The 15698-nt window shown below is 42.5% G+C and overlaps 1 pseudogene; it reads left to right on the top strand.

Moving 5' to 3' along the window:
• Nucleotides 1-377: 377 nt before the first annotated feature.
• LOC133077647 (calpain small subunit 1-like) overlaps nucleotides 378-15698 on the top strand; it is a 186671-nt pseudogene continuing 171350 nt past the window's right edge.

Raw genomic sequence — 15698 nt, forward strand, 5'->3', positions numbered from 1 at the left:
CCTGATTTCAAATACTTAGTACAAAAATGTCAAATATTTCATTACTACTTTTTTATATTAATTACATGTTGAAATTACAATATTTTGGATGTATTAGGTCAAATAAAATATACCATTACAATTAATTTCACCTGTTTCTTTTTACTGTTTTTTAACGTGGTTACTGGTTACTAGAACATTTAAAATGACACACGTGGTACTCATTTTATTTTTATTCAGCCCTGCTCTAGGGAGGATGATGTCCATGAAGCCACTGGTTAGAGGCCCCTAGGTGCAGCTGAGAAAGCAAGGCACGACCTAAGCCCCATCTCTGCCAGCTCTGTGTGTAGTGAGAAATGGGGCGGGTGGGTTGTGATTGCCAGCATCTCTGGGGGATGATGGAGGCCAGGGACTGGGCAGGTGTCCTGCGGGTGCTGGGGACAAACAGCCATCCAGTCCCTGGGGTCCTCCCAGCAGAGCACAGTGTAGCTGTGTGCCCCCTTCCAATGCCAGGAAACCGGCAGCTCGGTACTTGGTATTCTGCATGGATTTCATGACTGACACAGCAATTATAGGTTTTTGCATTGTTTGTGCCTCTCCAAAAGCATACCTGAGTGCTTTGAACCAGCGGCTAGAAGGTGCTCCACTAGGTTTCATTACAATGTGTAGTTGTATTCACCCTTTCAGGCCTCTGGGACCATTGGTACCTCACACAGCTTTAACACTATTCACTTTTCTCATAATTAAATCACTGATTGAATTTAAAAAAAAAAGAAATAAAACCCAAATTATTTTTCTAAACAGTGATCCATCATGGCTTGGGTTCATTAACATAAAGGCCCCCGACTCTGTCGCTCTACATTTTTCTGCTCTGATCTAGGGCTTTGTAGCTGTCTTGGTGCCTGGCTGGCCTGGCCTCCAGCTGAGAGATGGAGCCTCCTGCCCTGCCCCTGCCCAAGGCTCTGCAGACTCCAGAAGGGCCAGTAACCTCTGCTGGTGTTCTGGCTGGTGACATTCCTGCTTCACTCTGGGCGGCTGGATTAGTAAGAGGTTTCTCCTGCCTGTTCACATGTTCATAGCCCACGAATATTCCTCCTGCTCTGGGTACCTTTGCTCAGAGTTGAGCCAAATGTTTGTGTGTGTGTGTGTGTGTGTGTGTGTAGGTATTTTTCCTTCCAAATGACACAAAATTCACAAAATGCTGAAATTAAGTAGCTCCTCTCTGGATCTTCTGATTGAAAAATCAATGGGAATGGAGCATTTCTCACACTCACTCCTCCCCTGGGAGCCTCAGCTCCAGCGCAGTAGGCTCCTCAGGTGCCTCACCAGGGGCTGGCTCCTCTGACTGGAGATGGGCAAGCGAATGCAGGCCAGGCTCCCTCTGTGTGAGGGCCAGGCACACAGAGCTCACCCAGGAAGCTTCCCTTAGGCAGAAAAACTCACTCCTGTGGAGCCTTCTCTCCACCTCCCTTCAGCCTGAGATGTCTTTTTGTTTCATCGTTAAGACTAGGGCTTTATTGCAGATTCCCATGAGAGAGCAAACTGGTGTCTTAAATTCACATCACGGAGCAAGTGACCAATCATACCTCCCCTGAGGAAGCCTTAGCAGAGTTGTAAAAATAGGACTAATAATAATAATAATAATAGCAAACACTTCTATAGCTCTTACCAATTTCTGTTCTAAATGTGTAAATAGGTTAACTCGTATAACACATCAACTCTTTATTTATTTATTTATTTAATTGAAGTATAGTTGATTTACAAGAGTGTGTTAGTTTTAGGTGTACAGCAAAGTGATTCAGTTATGCATATGTATATATATATTCAGATTCTTTTCCATTACAGACTATTACAAGACATTGAGTATAGTTCCCTGTGCTGTACAGTAAATTCTTGTTGTTTATCTATTTTATATATAGAGGTGTGTATCTGTTAATCCCATACCCCTAATTTGTTCCTACCTGTCTTTCTTTCCCTTTGGTAACCATTAGTTTGTTTTCTATGTCTGTGAGTCTGCTTCTGTTTGTTTGTTTGTTTGTTTTAAATTTTATTTATTTTTAAAAATATTTATTTATTTATTTTTGGCTGTGTTGGGTTTTCGTTGCTGCGTGCAGGTTTTTCTCTAGTTGTGGTGAGTGGGGGCTACTCTTTGTTGCAGTGTGCGGGCTTCTCACTGTGGTGGCTTCTCTTGTTGCAGAGCACGGGCTCTAGGCATGTGGGCTTCAGTAATTGCAGCACGGAGGTTCAGTAGTTGTGGCTCCCAGGCTCTAGAGCAAAGGCTCAGTAGTTGTAGCCCACAGGCTCAGTTGCTCCACAGCCTGTGGGATCCTCTCGGACCAGGGCTTGAACCTGTGTCCCTGCATTGGCAGGCAGATTCTTAACCACTGCACCACCAGGGAAGTCCATCTGTTTCTGTTTTGTATATAGATTCATTTGTATTAGTTTTTAGATTCCACATGTGATATCGTATAATATCTGTCTGTCTATGTCTGACTTATTTCACTTAGTATGATATTCTCTTGGTCCATTCATGTTGCTGCAAATGGCAATATTTCATTCTTTTTGAAGGTTGAATAATATTCTCTCTCTCTCTCTCTCTATATATATAAATATATATATTTTATAAATATATATATATAAATATATATATATATATATGTATGTGTATATACACACACACCACGTCTTCTTAAACCAATCATCTGTTTTTGGGCACTTTGATTGTTTCCATGTCTTGGCTGTTGTAAATAGTGCTGCTATGAACATTGGGATGTGTGTATCTTTTTGCATTTTGTCTTTTCTGAATATATGCCCAGGAGTTGGATTGCTGGATCATATGGTAGCTCTATTTTTAGTTTGAGGAGCCTCCATACTGTTTTCCATAGTGCTGCACCAATTTACATTCCACCAACAGTGTAGGAGGAATATACAAACTCTTTGAGGTAATTAAATCCCAGTGAGATAAGTAGCAAGGCCAAGACTGAAATTTGCAAGTGCCCTTAACTCATACATTAGGCAGGACATAAAAGCACATGGTAGCTGGAACTGGGATTTTGTGGTGCTGTCAGGACTGTGGAGCTTCAGAATAAACTCTGCAAACCCCTCAATGTGGATGGAGGTTGGATTCTGTGGGAATGTTAGAGGGGTGTGGTGAGAGGGGCGGACCTGGCTGATTATTTTCTAGCAATATTTAGGCCAGAAAATTGTCATTTCCCCCCTTCAATTAGCAAATGTAAGGCACTTAGAAAACTGTGTCCTAGAAAACTGTGTCCTCTGTGCAAGGGCTTTCTCTAGTTGCGGCAAGTGGGGGCCACTCTTCATCGCGGTGTGCGGGCCTCTCACCATCGCGGCCTCTCTAGTTGCGGAGCACAGGCTCCAGACGCGCAGGCCCAGCAATTGTGGCTCACGGGCCCAGCTGCTCCGCGGCACGTGGGATCCTCCCAGACCAGGGCTCGAACCCGTGTCCCCTGCATTGGCAGGCAGATTCTCAACCACTGCGCCACCAGGGAAGCCCCCAACACTTTTAATAGATTGCATGGTGGTGATAATTAGACTGCTGGGAGTAGGAGTACAGTGCTTAATTAATGTTGATTTTTTTAAAAGAAAAATTCAATTGTTAAAGAAAATACAAAAGAAATTGAAACTTGAAATTACCATAAATTAGTATTACCCCCTTTCCGGAGTAGCTTGCCTTGCAAGATCTTTTTCTTAGTATTTCCTGGGGGAGTTTCCTACAGTCAGACTAGGTAGGAAAATGGAGTCCTGTGTGGCTTGCTAGGAGGATGGAATTCTGCAGTCCACAGATTGTGGGGATGGGGGTGGAGACATTGCAAGGATCTATCTCTATCCTCAGTCCCCAAATGGGGACCCGCATGCACCACCAAGCAGGTTCCCAGGTGCTAAGTGCACTTCATACTCTCTATATCACTAAAAGAGGCAACAACAACACAACCACTTAAATTTCAAAGGGCATCGCTACCCCTGCCTGCATTAGCCCATCAGCACCCCCTCATCCCAATTTTCCCCTCATCATCTTCCTTCCCCTTTCTAATAGGATCTCCAGAGTGATATGTCTAAAACAACAAAATAATCTCTCCAAACTTTTCAGGGAGCTCCCCACCACCCTCATGATAAAGTGTACTCCTTAATAGGATGTCTAAGGAGCTTTCTGATCTGACTCTGTACACGGCCCGCCTCATCCCTCAACACCTGTCACGTATGCTGGACTCCAGCTCAATCCACTTGTGCTCAACCTACAGGTTATTTTTTACTTTTTCTTTTCCCTCACCCAGTACTGCTGGTATTGCTGGTTCTACCTATGGATAGATTTCCAATCTCACCACTTCTCTTTTTCTCTACAACCACCAACTGTGTTCATGCCACTGTCATTTCTCTCCTGGACCACTAAGGTAACATCCTAATGGATCTTCCTACAATCCTTTCTCCACCAAGCAGCTAGAGCAATCTGTCTAACATATAACTCCTCATTTAAAGCTTCCCAAAGGCTCCCCATGCACGTGGAATGAAACCTCGGCCTCCTGGCCCCTCATGAGATTAGCCTACCCACCTCACCTCCAACCACTCTCTCCTTTGCTCTCTACACTCCACACATGTTGGCCTTCTTTCTCTTCTCCAAATTGGTCTATTCTCTCTTCTTCAAATGGACCAAGTCCTCTCTGCCCTCATACCATTTCCTCTTTTTGATGTACTCTTCCCCAGCTCTGAGAGGACTGCTGACCTTTATCCTCTAGGCTTTGCCTCAAATGTTTCCTGACCACTGTCTTAATATGCAATCCTTCCAGCCTTCATCTCCATACTCTCTCTCTCTCATCATGGGATTCACCACAGTCTGTACTTAACTGCTCTATTTTTGGATTCTTCATTATTTTCCATGAACTCTCTGAAGGCATCTGGCCTGTTCACTACTGCACTCTTGATGCCTAGCTCAGAGTGGCCCTTGATAAACATTTATTGAAGAATGAAGGAATGCTGGACTCTTAATTTTCCCTTTGCTCCCTGCTCCTTCTTCTTCCAGGCCCCTGGGCCTGCGGCTGCACTCTTCCTCCCCCTTTAGGCCTTGACATCATTCCCTTGAGAAGTCTTCACTGATTCCTTCAGCTTAAGTTAGATGTCCTTGTGTGTGTTCCCACCCCAGCTGTATGCCCTCTATCAAGGTGCTTATCCCAATTCATTGTCCTGGCCTGCTTGATTCTCTGCCCATGAGCTCAGTGAGTGCAGGGATGTTAGCTGCCTTCCACTTTGTTGTACCTCAGAACCTGCACAATGGCTGGCACACAGTATGATCCCATGAATCTAGACCATTGTGCACAAGGTCCCTGGTAGGTAATATTGTCTTTTGGTGCTCATTAAATTTTACGCCCTATGTCCTTTGACTTTCATACTTGAGCCACTGAACTCAACTCTTGTCTCCTAAAGTGCTCCTTTTCTTCAGAAGGCCTACTGTAGCAATTGTTTCTCCTTCCTTCATACTTTATTCCTGAACATTGGCCCCAGGAAATCTCCTGGGTACAGTATGAGCCATAGGAATTAGCTTTGGTCCTGAAAGAGTACCATCCCGGAGCAGGTAGGCTGAATCCATCTGTGTATCTAAATTCACCAGGTGTCTTGCTGTGTGATATGAAGAATGTAAATCCCTTGGTCTCTCTGTGCCTGCCTGAAGTATAGTTCTTTGGTGGTGTTCTTTTCTGTACAAGAGAAAAAGGTAGCTCTTGCCTAAGAGAAGAGTATGAAAAGGAGACTAGTTCCATGTGGGGTTTGTATGTAACATTCTTTTTTCTTACATTTTTTTAACATCTTTATTGGAGTATAATTGCTTTACAATGTTGTGTTAGTTTCTGCTGTATAACAAAGTGAATCAGCTATATGTATACATATATCCCCATATACCCTCCCTCTTGTGCCTCCCTCCCACACTCCCTATCCCACCTCTCTAGGTGGTCACAAAGCACTGAGCTGATCTTCCTGTGCTATGCAGCTGCTTCCCACTAGCTATCTATTTTACATTTGGTAGTGTATATATGTCAATGCTACTCTGACACAGGGAGGGGGAAGGGTAAGCTGGGATGAAGTGAGAGTGTATGCAAAATTTCTGAGGACTTTTGGGGGTCACTTGGTAAAGTCAGTTATCAAAAAAGAGTTTAGAGGGGAGGGGCAAGATGGCGGAAGAGTAAGACGCGGAGATCACCTTCCTCCCCACAGATACATGAGAAATACATCTACACGTGGAACTGCTCCTACAGAACACCCACTGAACGCTGGCAGAAGACGTCAGACCTCCCAAAAGCCGTGTGGATGAAAGGCTCTTGGTGCTCCAGCCAGGCATCAGGGCTGTGCCTCTGAGGTGGGAGAGCCAACTTCAGGACACTGGTCCACAAGAGACCTCCCAGCTCCACGTAATACCAAACGGCGAAAATCTCTCACAGATCTCCATCTCAACATCAAGACCCAGCTTCACTCAACGACCAGCAAGCTACAGTGCTGGACACCCTATGCCAAACAACTAGCAAGAGAGGAACACAGCCCCATCCATTAACAGAGAGGCTGCCTAAAATCATAATAAGGCCACAGACACCCCAAAACACACCACCAGACGTGGACGAACCCACCAGAAAGACAACATTCAGCCTCATCCACCAGAACACAGGCACTAGTTCCCTCCACCAGGAAACCTACACAACCCACTGAACCAACCTTAGCCACTGGGGACAGATACCAAAAACAACGGGAACTACGAACCTGCAGCCTGTGAAAAGGAGACCCCAAACACAGTAAGATAAGCAAAATGAGAAGACAGAAAAACACACAGCAGATGAAGGAGCAGGGTCAAAACACACCAGACCTAACAAATGAAGAGGAAATAGGTAGTCTACCTGAAAAAGAATTCAGAATAATGATAGTAAGGATGATCCAAAGTCTTGGAAATAGAATAGACAAAATGCAAGAAACATTTAACAAGGACGTAGAAGAACTAAAGAGGAACCAAGAAACGATGACAAGCACAATAAATGAAATTAAAAATACTCTAGATGGGATCAATAGCAGAATAACTGAGGCAGAAGAACGGATAAGTGACCTGGAAGATAAAATGGTGGAAATAACTACTGCAGACCAGAATAAAGAAAAAAGAATGAAAAGAACTGAGGACAGTCTCAGAGACCTCTGGGACAACATTAAACGCACCAACATTCGAATTATAGGGGTCCCAGAAGAAGAAGAGAAAAAGAAAGGGACTGAGAAAATATTTGAAGAGATTATAGTTGAAAACTTCCCTAATATGGGAAAGGAAATAGTTAATCAAGTCCTGGAAGCACAGAGAGTCCCATACAGGATAAATCCAAGGAGAAACACACCAAGACACATATTAATCAAACTATCAAAAATTAAATATAAAGAAAACATATTAAAAGCAGCAAGGGAAAAACAACAGATAACACACAAGGGCATCCCCATAAGGTTAACAGCTGATCTTTCAGCAGAAACGCTGCAAGCCAGAAGGGAGTGGCAGGATATACTTAAAGTGATGAAGGAGAAAAACCTACAACCAAGATTACTCTACCCGGCAAGGATCTCATTCAGATTTGATGGAGAAATTAAAACCTTTACAGACAAGCAAAAGCTGAGAGAGTTCAGCACCACCAAACCAGCTTTACAACAAATACTAAAGGAACTTCTCTAGGCAAGAAACACAAGAGAAGGAAAACACCTACAATAACAAACCCAAAACATTTAAGAAAATGGGAATAGGAACATACATATCGATAATTACCTTAAATGTAAATGGATTAAATGCTCCCACCAAAAGACACAGACTGGCTGAATGGATACAAAAACAAGACCCATATATATGCTGTCTACAAGAGACCCACTTTAGACCTAGAGACACATACAGACTGAAAGTGAGGGGATGGAAAAAGATATTCCATGCAAATGGAAATCAAAAGAAAGCTGGAGTAGCAATTCTCATATCAGACAAAATAGACTTTAAAATAAAGACAATTACAAGAGACAAAGACGGACACTATATAATGATCAAGGGATCGATCCAAGAGGAAGGTATAACAATTGTAAATATTTATGCACCCAACATAGGAGCACCTCAATACATAAGGCAAATACTAACAGCCATAAAAGGGGAAATCGACAGCAACACAATCATAGTAGGGGACTTTAACACCCCACTTTCACCAATGGACAGATCATCCAAAATGAAAATAAATAAGGAAACACAAGCTTTAAATGATACATTAAACAAGATGGACTTAATTGATATTTATAGGACATTCCACCCAAAAACAACAGAATACACTTTCTTCTCAAGTGCTCATGGAACATTCTCCAGGATAGATCATATCTTGGGTCACAAATCAAGCCTTGGTAAATTTAAGAAAATTGAAATCGTATCAAGTATCTTTTCCGACCACAACGCTATGAGACTAAATATCAATTACAGGAAAAGATCTGTAAAAGATACAAACACATGGAGGCTACACAATACACTTCTTAATAACGAAGTGATCACTGAAGAAATCAAAGGGGAAATCAAAAAATACCTAGAAACAAATGACAATGGAGACACGACGACCCAAAACCTATGGGATGCAGCAAAAGCAGTGCTAAGAGGGAAGTTTATAGCAATACAAGCCTACCTCAAGAGACAGGAAACATCTCGAATAAACAACCTAACATTGCACCTAAAGCAATTAGAGAAAGAAGAACAAAAAAACCCCAAAGCTAGCAGAAGGAAAGAAATCATAAAGATCAGATCAGAAATAAATGAAAAAGAAATGAAGGAAACAATAGCAAAAATCAATGAAACTAAAAGCTGGTTCTTTGAGAAGATAAACAAAGTTGATAAACCATTAGCCAGACTCATCAAGAGAAAAAGGGAGAAGACTCAAATCAATAGAATTAGAAATGAAAAAGGAGAAGTAACCACTGACACTGCAGAAATACAAACGATCATGAGAGATTACTACAAGCAACTCTATGCCAATAAAATGGACAACCTGGAAGAAATGGACAGATTCTTAGAAATGCACAACCTGCCGAGACTGACCCAGGAAGAAATAGAAAATATGAACAGACCAATCACAAGCACTGAAATTGAAACTGTGATTAAAAATCTTCCAACACACAAAAGCCCAGGACCAGATGGCTTCACAGGCGAATTCTATCAAACATTTAGAGAAGAGCTAACACCTATCCTTCTCAAACTCTTCCAAAATATTGCAGAGGGAGGAACACTCCCCAACTCATTCTACGAGGCCACCATCACCCTGATACCAAAACCAGGCAAAGATGTCACAAAGAAAGAAAACTACAGGCCAATATCACTGATGAACATAGATGCAAAAATCCTCAACAAAATACTAGCAAACAGAATCCAACAGCACATTAAAAGGATCATACACCATGATCAAGTGGGGTTTATTCCAGGAATGCAAGGATTCTTCAATATACGCAAATCAATCAACGTGATACATCATATTAACAAATTGAAGGGGAAAAACCATATGATCATCTCAATAGATGCAGAGAAAGCTTTCGACAAAATTCAACACCCATTTATGATAAAAGTCCTGCAGAAAGTAGGCATAGAGGGAACTTTCCTCAACATAATAAAGGCCGTATATGACAAACCCACAGCCAACATTGTCCTCAATGGTGAAAAACTGAAACCATTTCCACTAAGATCAGGAACAAGACAAGGTTGCCCACTCTCACCACTATTATTCAACATAGTTTTGGAAGTGTTAGCCACAGCAATCAGAGAAGAAAAAGAAATAAAAGGAATCCAAATCGGAAAAGAAGAAGTAAAGCTGTCACTGTTTGCAGATGACATGATACTATACATAGAGAATCCAAAAGATGCTACCAGAAAACTACTAGAGCTAATCAATGAATTTGGTAAAGTAGCAGGATACAAAATTAATGCACAGAAATCTCTTGCATTCCTGTATACTAATGATGAAAAATCTGAAAGTGAAATTAAGAAAACACTCCCGTTTACCATTGCAACAAAAAGAATAAAATACCTAGGAATAAACCTACCTAAGGAGACAAAAGACCTGTATGCAGAAAATTATAGGACACTGATGAAAGAAATTAAAGATGATACAAATAGATGGAGAGATATACCATGTTCTTGGATTGGAAGAATCAACATTGTGAAAATGACTCTGCTACCCAAAGCAATCTACAGATTCAATGCAATCCCTATCAAACTACCACTGGCATTTTTCACAGAACTAGAACAAAAAATTTCACAATTTGTATGGAAACACAAAAGACCCCGAATAGCCAAAGCAATCTTGAGAACGAAAAATGGAGCTGGAGGAATCAGGCTCCCTGACTTCAGACTATATTACAAAGCTACAGTAATCAAGACAGTTTGGTACTGGCACAAAAACAGAAATATAGATCAATGGAACAGGATAGAAAGCCCAGAGATAAGCCCACGCACATATGGTCACCTTATCTGTGATAAAGGAGGCAAGCATATACAGTGGAGAAAAGACAGCCTCTTCAATAAGTGGTGCTGGGAAAATTGGACAGGTACATGTAAAAGTATGAAATTAGAACACTCCCTAACACCATACACAAAAATAAACTCAAAATGGATTAAAGACCTAAGTGTAAGGCCAGACACTATCAAACTCTTAGAGGAAAACATAGGCAGAACACTGTATGACATAAGTCACAGCAAGATCCTTTTTGACCCAGGTCCTAGAGAAATGGAAATAAAAACACAAATAAACAAATGGGACCTAATGAAACTTAAAAGCTTTTGCACAGCAAAGGAAACCATAAACAAGACCAAAAGACAACCCTCAGAATGGGAGAAAATATTTGCAAATGAAGCAACGGACAAAGGATCAATCTCCAAGATTTACAAGCAGCTCATGCAGCTCAATAACAAAAAAACAAACAACCCAATCCAAAAATGGGCAGAAGACCTAAATAGACATTTCTCCAAAGAAGAGATACAGATTGCCAACAGACACATGAAAGAATGCTCAACATCATTAATCATTAGAGAAATGCAAATCAAAACTACAATGAGGTATCATCTCACACCGGTCAGAATGGCCATCATCAAAAAATCTAGAAACAATAAATGCTGGAGAGGGTGTGGAGAAAAGGGAACACTCTTGCACTGTTGGTGGGAATGTAAATTGATACAGCCACTATGGAGAACAGTATGGAGGTTCCTTAAAAAACTAAAAATAGAACTACCATATGACCCAGCAATCCCACTACTGGGCATATACCCTGAGAAAACCATAATTCAGAAAGAGTCATGTACCAAAATATTCATTGCAGCTCTGTTTACAATAGCCAGGACATGGAAGCAACCTAGGTGTCCATCATCGGATGAATGGATAAAGAAGATGTGGCACATATATACAATGGAATATTACTCAGCCATAAAAAGAAATGAAATGGAGGTGTTTGTAATGAGGTGGATGGAGTTAGAGTCTGTCATACAGAGTGAAGTAAGTCAGAAAGAGAAAAACAAATACAGTATGCTAACACATATATATGGAATCTAAGGGAAAAAAAAAAAAAAAAAAAGAGGTCATGAAGAACCTAGTGGCAAGATGGGAATAAAGACACAGACCTACTAGAGAATGGACTTGAGGATATCGGGAGGGGGAGGGGTGAGATGTGACAGGGTGAGAGAGTGTCATGGACATATATACACTACCAAATGTAAAATAGATAGCTAGTGGGAAGCAGCCGCATAGCACAGGGAGATCAGCTCGGTGCTTTGTGACCACCTAGAGGGGTGGGATAGGGAGGGTGGGAGGGAGGGAGATGCAAGAGGGAAGAGATATGGCAACATATGTATATGTGTAACTGATTCACTTTGTTGTAAAGCAGAAGCTAGCACACCATTGTAAAGCAATTATACTTCAATAAAGATGTTTAAAAAAAAAAAAAAAAAAAAAAAAGAGGAACTCTGAGCTCCAAAAAAAAAAAAAAAAAAAAAAAAGAGTTTATAACTTTATGGTTATATGCATATTTTCTCGGACTAGCATCTCTTTAGAGAACTACCTTTTCCCCCATTATTCTCAGTCCTTGTGGTCCAGGTGGGGCTCACTCCATCTCCCAGTTACAAGGCATTTGACTCACACCTGGCCAGTCAGGATACCATCCCTGGTCAAGTGACCCAAGACAAACCAATTAGAGCCCTCCCAGGACTTCTGCTGGAACTTCTGGTAAAGAAGAACTATGTTTTTACTAAAATTAGTTTTGTGAGGATGGTATAAGTCCACAATTATTGGTAGTTGTCTTTGCTACCATGTGGATGAAACTGCTTAAGGAGAATCCATTACTGAGGAGAATAGAAATAAGAAATGGAGAAACAGAGTCCCTGTGACTTTGTCTGAGCCCCTGGATTCATACCCAAAAATTGCATTGCTTTTTGTTATTATATTTTTACTTAGACTAGTTTGAATTGGATTTTTATCATTTTCAACCACAAGAATGCTGACTAATATAATGGAAGTCTTATATCAAAAGGACACATGACAAAGCAAAATATGTCAGTTAGTAAACAGATAATTAAGCTAATTCAAGAAGAGACTATTTACAAAAGTGGGGATGAGGTGTAGGGAAATCTGGGACCAGTTGCATGGGGAGCTCTTATCACCCCCAGATCCTAAGGGAGAAAGGGAGGGAGCAATTGACAGAAGCCTGGAAGGAGAGAACCTGTAGGGAAGCTCTCCTTGAGATGAGTGGTGCCTCTATTGAGCCTGCGTGAGGGGGCCACAAGATGCATAACCTGACCTTGCTCTCCTCCTTTGCTGTGCTTCTTGGCTGGGAAGCAGAGGGTATGGGAACCTGCAGTCTTTCACCAGAGAGCTGGGCAGAAAGGATGGTGAGCAGATCTGGAAGAGCCAATGGAAGATATTCAGCCTGCATGTAAACCTGCAGAAGAGCCAGGGAACAACTGGCCCTGAGTGTGATGCTTTTACACAAAGAGAAGGTGGAGACACTGAAGCAAAACCATGAAAAAGTGTGTGGAGCTAGTTGATGAGCAATTAGCATGCAACATTTGTGGATATTTTGTTGGTTCCTCTGATTTTGTAAAAAAAAATCTATTGTACATATGTTTGGAAGTTATACCCTTTTTGTAAAATCTTACAAGGTGAAGCAGGTTAGGTTTTTTTTTTTTTACCATTGATGAAAAATAAAGTACATATGTGAACTTACTGCCTTTTTCTTAACCAGGCAAGTATGCTGAGATTTGTGGTCTAAAATATGGAGAGTAAATAATGATAATGGTAATGCTTAACATTAGCTGAAGGCTTCTTATGCACCCATTTTCTTATACAATTGTCACAAAACATCAAGGGGTAGGTGCTTTTATCTTTCCCTATTTTGCAAGTTGAATAATCTCAGTGGAGTGAAAAAACTTGACAGACATTAGAGGTGGAGATGTATGACACGGAGCCTGAGGTTGTGGCCTCTCTGTCATTCCTTCTAGCTCTCTGGCCAGAGAGCTTTGGCTGGCTCATCCTCTGTGTTTTACCCAAACTGGTTGTGAACCATTCTGCTCAGACACAGCCAAGCACCTTGAGAAAGCTGCTAATGGTGGGCTCCAGGAGAGGAGATCCCTTTAAAATCCATAAAGCATAATTATGTCAAGATCATGGCCCATTATATATATGATGCCATCTCATGACGCCATGCCTGACTGTCACTCCAGTGGAAAGGGCCCTCTGTAGTCTCTCTCCATTATCTCCAATAAAGTGAATCTATACCATAGAACACTTACATTATTAGTACCTTGTGATACTGTCTGAGTCTTTCAATGAAATAAAAATGATTATAAATTAAGTGGAACTGCTTGTACCCTTACAGGGAATATATCCACACTTAACCCACTTGTTCTATCAGTTGTTAGAATCTATTCAAGCATCACAGGAAAGGGTGAATACAGAGGAATTAAATGTGCTTAGACAGGAGGTGAATAGTGAGCAGAGTGCAGGTTCTTCCTGCTCCCACGCACAGCCCACGGCCCTCTCCCCATTCCCACTGCTCCCAGAAATGCTGCCAAAATATGTTCCTTTTGACAGTTAATTGAAGTTTCGCTCATCAGCAACATTACCCATGGAACTCAAGTGTGAAGCTGGAAGGTGGCAGAAAGAAGCCTGCTATTTGGATCTTTGAGGGAGGGTTTGATTCTTATTCTCTTGTCAGATGTGTGCATTTACATTTAAATATCTGGGAACAGTAGGTGTTTTGCTATTCACTACTGAAGACACTAAAACATTGGTAAGCATTCCAGAGAGACCACAGGATGGAATGAAGAAAGCTTTCTACCAGGAACAAAGGGCTTTGGAGTCCAGCCACATCTCTGCTCCACAAACTCCTGACCCAGGCAGGCCACTGACTGTCACACCTCAATTTCCTTGTCTGTGAAATGGAGATGATTGTAGCTGCCCTGTATTCCCACTGCAAGGGGCTATACTGGGAATGGAGTGAGATAATAACACAGAAAACACTTTGAAAAGACAGAGTGAAACACAAGGTATTATTCCTGCTACTCAACCCTGATTTCAGAGAGTTATTTTGAGAAAAATGTTACCAGTCACTAAGGAGCGAGGTGGGGGTAAGGGTTGGTGAATGAGCAGGGCCTGGGCTCTTAGCTGCCTGTGGGATGGTCCTGGCTGAGTTAAATCTCTCTAAACCTCAATCTCTTTATCAGTAAGAACAGGGTTATCCTACTTAATAGGTTTGTTTTAAGAATTTAATAATAACAATAAAAGCTGACACTTATTAGTATATTTGCTACATACAAACTTAAAAATGTAAATGGTCATCAAGTCTCTCAGTCTTATTCCATTGTACCTTCTGGGTTTCATGTCATGCCTTTCCTCACTCCAAGATTATAAAACATTAAAAAATGGTTTCGAGCAACAGGGGTGCGGAGGGCAAAGCGGAGAGATTCCCGCACAGAGGATCGGTGCCGACCAGCACTCACCAGCCCCAGAGGCTTGTCTGCTCACCCGCCGGGGCGGGCGGGGGCTGGGAGCTGAGGCTCCGGCTTCGGTTGGATCTCAGGGAGAGGACTGGGGTTGGCGGTGTGAACACAGCCTGAAGGGGTTAGTGCACCACAGCTAGCCGGGAGGGAGTCCGGACAAAGGTCTGGAGCTGCTGAAGAGGCAAGAGAGTGCGCGAGGAGAGGGGATTCAGAGCGCCGCCTAAATGAGCTCCAGAGACGGGCGCGAGCCGCGGCTATCAGCGCAGACCTGAGACGGGCATGAGACGCTAAGGCTGCTGCTGCTGCCACCGAGAAGCCTGTGTGCAAGCACAGGTCACTCTCCACACCTCCCCTCCCAGGAGTCTGTGCAACCTGCCACGGCCAGGGTCCCGTGATCCAGGGACAACTTCCCCGGGAGAGCGCACGGCGCGCCTCAGGCTGGTGCAACGTCACGCCGGCCTCTGCCGCCGCAGGCTCGCCCTGCATCCATACCCTTCCCTCGCCCCGGCCTGAGTGAGCCAGAGCCCCTGAAGCAGCTGCTCCTTTAACCCCGTTCTGTCTGGGCGGGGAACAGACGCCCTCAGGCGACCTACACGCAGAGGCGGGTCCAAATCCAAAGCTGAACCCTGGAAGCTGTGCGAACAAAGAAGAGAAAGGGAAATTTCTCCCAGTAGCCTCAGAAGCAGCGATTAAAGCTCCACAAACA

Source organism: Eubalaena glacialis, chromosome 18, assembly GCF_028564815.1.
Source record: "Eubalaena glacialis isolate mEubGla1 chromosome 18, mEubGla1.1.hap2.+ XY, whole genome shotgun sequence".
NCBI lineage: Eukaryota > Metazoa > Chordata > Mammalia > Artiodactyla > Balaenidae > Eubalaena > Eubalaena glacialis.